The sequence below is a fragment of the Pinus tabuliformis genome, chromosome 4_2 (assembly GCF_031772625.1).
Source record: "Pinus tabuliformis cultivar Carrire ecotype Pingquan chromosome 4_2, CPIR1, whole genome shotgun sequence".
In the NCBI taxonomy this organism is placed as follows: Eukaryota; Viridiplantae; Streptophyta; class Pinopsida; order Pinales; family Pinaceae; genus Pinus; species Pinus tabuliformis.
This window is the reverse complement of record NC_142304.1, coordinates 1,094,659,641-1,094,667,690: the sequence shown is the minus strand read 5'-3', so window position 1 is coordinate 1,094,667,690 and position 8,050 is coordinate 1,094,659,641.

The following is an 8,050-nucleotide window of genomic DNA, read 5'->3' as shown; positions in this document are numbered from 1 at the left end:
AGGCAGATTGATGGGATCCCTAGTTCCAGAAGAGCCAATGAGTAGACTTCTTAATGGAGCAAGAGGGCTGCTAGTGGGAAAATTAGTGAGCCAAAGTTTAGTGACACAAAAGAAGATATGATAATTCATAGTGGCAGGTTTGACAGCTGAAGATGCAGTTGCAGTGATCAGGAGATTGGGAGGCAAGAGGACCCGCCATATGTGTTCAAGGTATGTGGACTAAAAGGGTTGTGGGGTGCTACATTAACAAGTAGGTCAAGTGTATCTTGTTAAGGGTAGATTGGTGGTCATAGTAGTTGACACCAAGCCCTAGTGTGTCCTTGTATCAGGGATGTATGTATGGGCCATGATCCCTAGTACGGAAGCCCTAAGACTGTTGTATTATAGTCTGTAATAAAACAAGTAGTGAATTTAAAAAGTTTAAAATTGTCATGTGCACTAATTGATTCACTGATGGTTGTTATTCCGTTATGAAAAGTAGAAGTGTTGAGACATTTCAATGTATTTATGATCATGATTTTAGACATAGACCAAATTCTTCAGTGCCGTGTAAAATCAACATGGTATGAGAGCTACCTTGAATGGCCAATGGATCAGAGTGTGTGCAGTGGAAGCAGTGTCAACTAGTGGAGATCATGGAGACTCAGAGAGAGCCTAGCTTCAGAGGGAGAAACCCTATGGAAGTTTGAGATCTTCAAGTTCATATGAGATGAGGCAGAGACACTAACGAGATAGTGTGGTCCATTTTACAGGGTATGTTGCAGTGATGGATTCCAGATGGGCTAGTTTCGTCGGTGACAATGATGGTTACTTCCGTGCAATGGAAGTACCTCCCTTGCTAAGAGGGAGTGTTGATTTGTGTGGCTTGGGAGGGACTCCACAACCCTAGGTGTTGGGTTTGTGAGAGGTTTGACCACAAAAGGGTTTTGTGGACAAAGAACCCAAGCAATGGGGTTTTGCACCTAAGGTGTGGGACTCGGCGCAAAATCAAGAGGAAAAATTATTATTTATTCATTGTTGCAAGTGGATAACCCTTAAAGGAGCAAGGGTGACCTAAGGCTATGATGAAAGGTCTTAATCAAATGAAGAAATTAATTTTCTTTGAGTTAGTACGGGTTTTTCTAGAAACTTCAAGTCGGCCTAGGCTTGAAAAGACACTTTTGGGGGCAACATCTACCCTCATGAGAATACTATAAGAAGGGAAGTTGTGAGAATCATTTGATCAACAAACATGGAATCTCTTCTCAAGTGAAAACAATGCTTAGGAGGTTGAATTCCTCAAGTAAACGAGTTGGATGAGGAGCACAAAGAAGGTGAGTGATTTGTCTTTGTGTCTCAAGTTCTAGTTCGAGTACAAGGAGGAGGGTTGGCCAAGTTTGGGCAGAATACCATAGTGTCATAGGGCACAGAAGATTTGGTTCTTGAGAGGTAGGTCGAGTCCCAAAGGGCGACTGTTTTGGAAGGCTAAAAGGCGTGTCACCAAGTTGGAACAAGGTGACATACATTGGAGGACCAATGCAGAGGTTTGGTGGCAGAAAAGGAGGATTACGCCTGGTTGAAGAGGTATGGTTGGAGGCAAAATTTAGGGCTTCTCTGTAGTTGTAACAAAAGAAATGGAAGAGGGTCGAAATCTTCATAGTATAATGTGCTCAACTCCAAAGTTGTTTAGAGGCCTAGTAGAACGCTTTCAAGAAGGAGTATAGGTTTGGTGAAATTGGTAAGGGTTGTTCCTAAAGTATTTAGGACAACAGTTTGAGCCCTTACTAGGGCTTCCTCCTAATCATACACTACCACTATTTTGATCTATCTGGGAGTCTAAATTTCTCGCTCAAGATCTGCCAATGGATGGGAGGGTCATGACCCTAAGATGGTGATGACACAGTTGGGTTATCCCTGTAATGAAGGCCGTAGACCTGAGTGTATTTGTACAGGGGTTTCTAGGTGTCAACAAAAACTAAAGATGGTTGTGAGTACTCTACCTTGTGCACAAAAGTATAAGTGAGTGGATAGAAGTGAGGGAAGTTGTTGGCATGGAGGAAGGAAGGCTAGAGAAGGCAGATTAGTGGAGAATTTTGGAGGTATGTTCATGGGTAATGAACAACAGTGTCATGGATGCCCTAGATTAGTCAAAAGAGGACTGTAAGTGGGCAGTTTTGGAAGCCCTAAGGACTGATAGCAGTCAAGAAAGTTGATTAATTTTGTGCCCTATATCAGCAAATGCAAATGTCATTGCAGTGATAAGAGGGTAGGTTTTCAAGCCCTACGTGTTGGTACCTTTGAGGGACGAAAGAGCAGCTAGTGGGTAGCTTGAAGACCTCAAGTGAAGTGTTCATGAAAGGAACCAATGGACTGTTAGGAGGCAATTTGATGGGATCCCTAGTTCAGCTAATGAAAGGAGCCATATGGTTGATAAGAGGGCAGTTTCAGAAGACTCTATGAGCAGACTTCTTAATGAAGCAAGAGGGCTACTAGTGGGCAGATCAGTGAGCCAAAGCTCAATGACACAAAAGGAGTTGTGATCATTGATAGTGGCAGGTTGGATAGTTGAAGATACAGTTGTAGTCATCAGTGGATTGGGATGCAAGAGAACCCACCAGATGTGTTCAAGGTACATGGACTAAAAGGGTTGTGGTGCGCCACATCAACAAGTAGGTCAAGTGTATCTTGTTCATGGCAGATTGATGGTCATAGTTGTTGACACCAATCCCTAGTTGTGTCCTTGTATCAGGTTTGTACATAAGGGCCATGATCCCTGGTACGAGAGCGCTAAGATTTTTGTATTATAGTTTGTAAGATAACAAGTAGTGGGTTTAAAAAGTTAAAAATTGTCATGTGCACTAGTTGATTCACTGATGGTTGTTATTCTGCTGTGCAAAGTAGAAGTGTTGAGGCATTTGAGTGTGTTTATGATCATGATTTTAGACATAGACCAGATTCTTAAGTGTCGTGGAAAATCAACAAGAAGATGCCAATCTTGGAATGGATATAAATGACATTGAAGGAGAGCAGAGCAACAATGGTGGTGATCTTGATGATTTTGATTATAAGATGCAAAAGAACGAGATATAGCATGTGACTCATCACTCATGAGATTCCTCTACGAATCCACCCTATTTTGTATTTTCCATTGGCATTCCCATCAATAGTATCATCTTATTTATGTAAAATTCATTTCAATGATGTTGAAAACTACAGTTCTGACTCCCGACTTCATGGTTCTATATATATGATCCATGGTGTATTCTTGTGTATTTGATATAGTTCTATTTTCTAAATGTTAAAAAAAATTACATCTTTCTGTCTGCATTTGTTTCTATAATTTTAATCATTTCTAATTTTATATACACATGTATCCCTCATGTCCTGTTTGGGGGCTTTCATGTCAATGTCAAACACTCAAATCCGGTCCTAGTGTCAGGTGACCTAGTTTGCATTAGAAAGAAATATTAACACGTAAATTGCCCCAAACTAATAACACCAAATACACTCATTAAATTTGCATCTTCAACTCCAAACACTTGATCAATCCACATCACCATTAAATTTCCCAAAACGCTCATTCAAAAATTTAAGATCACAATTCCACAGGAGTGCCTAGTCTTGCTAATCATGAAATGAATATGATTGAATTTATAAACTCTTGTCAATCCTAACTTGACCTTCTTCTCAATAATTTGGTATACAAGTTTAACCCCTTTGAAGTTTTAACAATAAAAATCATAGAAATGATATCAGAAAAATACCTTTCGAATGTATCCATACACACTCTCTTCTCGGATCCTTGAAGGTTGTCATTTTATCTCCACATGCAGACGGTATGTTTTATGCTCCACATTGCAGCAAAACCCCCCCAATCAGGGGCAAAATATCTCAATTAAGCTAGAAAAAGAGCAAACCCAGATGTGATCTAGTAAATTCGCATTAAAATCTCATCGAACCCATAGGGCAGAGAAGGATTGAATATTATAGAGGTGTATCTACGGTGAAATCCTAGAGATTATGAGCAGAGAGAGAGTGCACTGAACTCTCACCCAACCTGGGAAGAAAGAATAGTGGCGGGAAATTAAATTGGATTCTAATAGATCAGTTTTAGATTTTAAAGTAGCGGGAAATTAAATTAGATTCTAATAGATCAGTTAATAGGTAGTAAAATATTATAAGGTGATTGCTATGGTCACTGGTAGCTTATGTTTCCACTATTGAGTTTAAGTTTTTTTTTTCATTTAACTAAAAGGATTTCACTTGACATAGAGGTTATATCTAATAATAATGTTGAAAGCTCACAAAGCCATAATGTTGTTCTAATTAGGACATCAATAAAAATTATATGACGCTTTTTTGATACCATAAAAACTATATAACTCTTTTTTAATATAAGAAACTATGTTTATATAAGGAGGGAAGATGGACATGAGGTTTACACATAAGGAAAATATCCACTAATCCTTAAGGAGATCACAAATATTCTCAAATATGTGAATAATGTTATCAATAAATTCATATAGCTATAGGTAGCGCATTATTTTTTAGGAACTTCACTTAGAGCTGAAAAATACCCTATTAGAAGCTAGCCATAGTTTAGAAGGCCTCCACATTTGTTGTTAAGAGAGACATGGGATAAAATTTGACTAAAGGAAATAAGGGGTACAATAAGATCAATGTGTAGCACCTACTCAAATCACCAAGAATATACCCAAACCATCAAGATGACACACTTCTCTGAGTAAAATTATGGAACACCATGGAACAACTCAGCTTAAAACTTATGGCCAAATCATCAAGAGTTATAATAGAGTGCTTAAGTGAACACAATAAAAATAATACACATTAGAGATATCATATATGAATCGATCATACATATCAAGCTAAATGTGGTAGATAAAGGAACCTATTCCTACACCTAGTGTCCTAGATGGCTAAGGTAAGGTGTCATCAAACCAATGGTACATCCATGAATTACATATAGATCCATGTATCTTAGTTGGAAAATGATCAATGTGACAAGAATCGTAGGGTTTGAGATGAAAATGAAAATTTTAAAATATTATCTAAAAGCTCGTATAAAAAAGGGGGTGATAGATCCTATGGAATCCAACCTGTGATCTACAATGGGAAATCCTCAAAAGTATCTATGAATAAAGATGTCTTGTTGATGTGGTCAATAATAGGTATGACGCCTCACTAATTTGATAGTTGAAGAAGTTTGAATCTTGGTTAGTCAATTTGGCCCTAATTAGGCAAGGCAACATGGAAAGAGGTGACCCCCTTGGAAGAGTTCTAAAGGGGACGGCCACATAAGGCCTTATATAAAAATCTAAATCCAAGGACCTCCCTCATAAAAAGAGCTAGATGTGTATTTTTAAAGAATGTAGACAATGACCCATCTAAATCTTAATAAAGACAATAGAACATCCCTTGAATATCATAATAAATGGGGCATCTATAGATGAGGTGATCCTCTAATTCTATCTTGTGTATATGGAAAAGCTAACAGATTTTACTGAGAATAGGAAGATCATGATGATTAGTTTCAACTCGATGCCAATGTAAAACCACTTTGAACACACCAAGGGCAAACTGAAGGGAATCATTCGGTGCTCTTTGTGCGTATGTGGTTAAACAAAAAGGCCCCCTCTCATTTGCATGAAGTGTTCCTAATACAAATCCATGTTGGAGTCAAGGCCCTGAAAAGATGAAGTCCAAGTACATTGAATGTATTTCTTATAAATAACCTCTCTAACACCCTTACACAAACATACAATGATGTCATTTACATTGGAGGTGTAAATCACTTGAATTGTGTTACAATTTTAATCGCTCCCCCACAAAAATGTGTCATGTTTTCTTATGATGGTACATCAACCCTATTGGAGAACAACCTCACGATGTAAAAGGAATTTAAACATGACGTAACTTTAATAGTGCCCCACATTCACCCCCTAGCTCACCACTCATGGATAATGTGAGGCTATTTCAAGCATTGATGTAGATAATATAATTTTATTTTCTCTTATGTATAGTATTTTACATTGACACAATTGAGTTTGTTTAGCAAACAAAATATTTGTAGAGGGTTCACTCCTTGTGCTTTAGGGCTAGACAGACCTTGTCTTTATGAGTGATCTATTCATTTCTAACTCCTTATGTGAGAGAGCACTACAAGCTCCATCTCAACAAGAAGTGTAGATATTGTGATCAATTCAGATCAAGGTTTTGCAAATTATCCAATTGTTCTATATTTGGAATACATGGTAATAATGGCATTACCCACAAAAACATACCCTCAAGACCAATACCTAGTTCTCTAAAAATCACTTTGGCAAGGCACCTGCAATAAGAAATCCATGGAGACAACTTTAGAAATATTTGTGGAAATTTCAGAATGATTCAAAAGTACATAGACCTTTGTCTTTGATAGAATGGATAAGGAGGCAAAATAAAACTTTTCAAACTGGATCAATTAAGTGGAAAGCATATAAGATACTAGATTTTCTCTAGTAGGAAACAAAATTGTGTGGAAAACATTGGTACCATCTTTTCTTCTATTTGGAAATTGGACTATGTGGAAGACATGTAATGGGGTAGATGGTTATGATGGGAGTTGACTTTTGGGTTCTAAGTGGTAATTTCTATAGACTTCCAAATGAGCTCATTGTTGATTTGCAAGGTGTATATTTTTTTCCTTCAACTTGGATTGTTGATCCAATAAATACATCCTTATGGTACCACGACTAGATGACTTCTAATGTGTTGGGACTAGAAAGGCTTCATAATGGACAATGGAATTATTACATTAGGAGGCTTATCAAGAGTCATGTTGGAGTAGGAGAAGAATAGGATGAGTTTATTTGCTTCAAAAATCCTACATTTGAGAACCAAACAACGTGAGTAGGATACAAAGAAATGTTTTCAAATGAAATACAAGGCAAGTCAAATCAGGGTGGAAATCTCTATGGAATACCATAACCCCTTTGAAGACTTGAATATTTGTACGGTTGGCACTAAAAACAAGATTTTGACACAGGAGTCTTTTTAAAGAAAGAGTTGGCAAGGGTTGGGACAATGTGTTTTATGTCGATAATCCAAGAAAAATATTATACATTTGCTTATAAACTACCCATATACGAGGATTTCTTTGTCACGGTTGGGAGCTTTAAAATGTTGTAAAAATATCTAGCAAGGAGAAAGTATTGAAGATTTTATAAAGTTTTTGTATGATATTAAAGAGTTAAATCCCTTTAGGAGACCACCATTCATTGTTCCTTGGGGCATTTGGCTATCCTTTAATTATAGTATCTCATGTATATGGAAAAGCTAGCAGATGTTATATTTAAGAAGAGGAGAGTTATTATGATTACTTTCAACTCGACACAAATGTAAACCCACTTTGAACGCACCAAGGGGGATCTGAAGGGTAGCATCTCGTGCTCTTGTGCACATGTGGTTAAAAAAAAGGCCCCCTTTCATTTGCATGAAGTGTTCCTGGTACAAATCCATTTTAGAGTTGAGGCCCTGAAAAGATGAAGTCTAAGTACATTGAATGTATTGTCTATAAATATCCTCTCTAACAACCTGACACAAACATACAATGATTTCATTTACATTGGAGGTGTAAATCACTTGAATTGTGTTACAACTTTAATCGCTCCCCCACAAAAATGTGTCATGCTTCCTTGTGATGATGCTTCAACCCTATTGGAGAACAACCTCACAATGTAAAAGGAATTTAAACATGATGTAACTTTAATAGTGCCCCACAATCACCCCCTCGCTCACCACTCATGTCTAATTTAAGGTTATTTCAAGCATTGATGTGGATAATATCATTTTATTTTCTCTTATGTATATTATTATATATTGACACAATTGAGTTTAGAGGTTAAGGACTTAAGATTTAGGGGATTTAGGTGTTCGTGGTTAATGGGTTAGAAGTTAAGGTGTTTAGGCGGTGAAGGGTTAGGGGTTAAAAGGGTCATAGGTTAAGAGGATAAGGAGTTATGGCTTAGGAGTTGGTTCATGGATTATAGGTTAGGGGTTAGTGTCTTAAGAT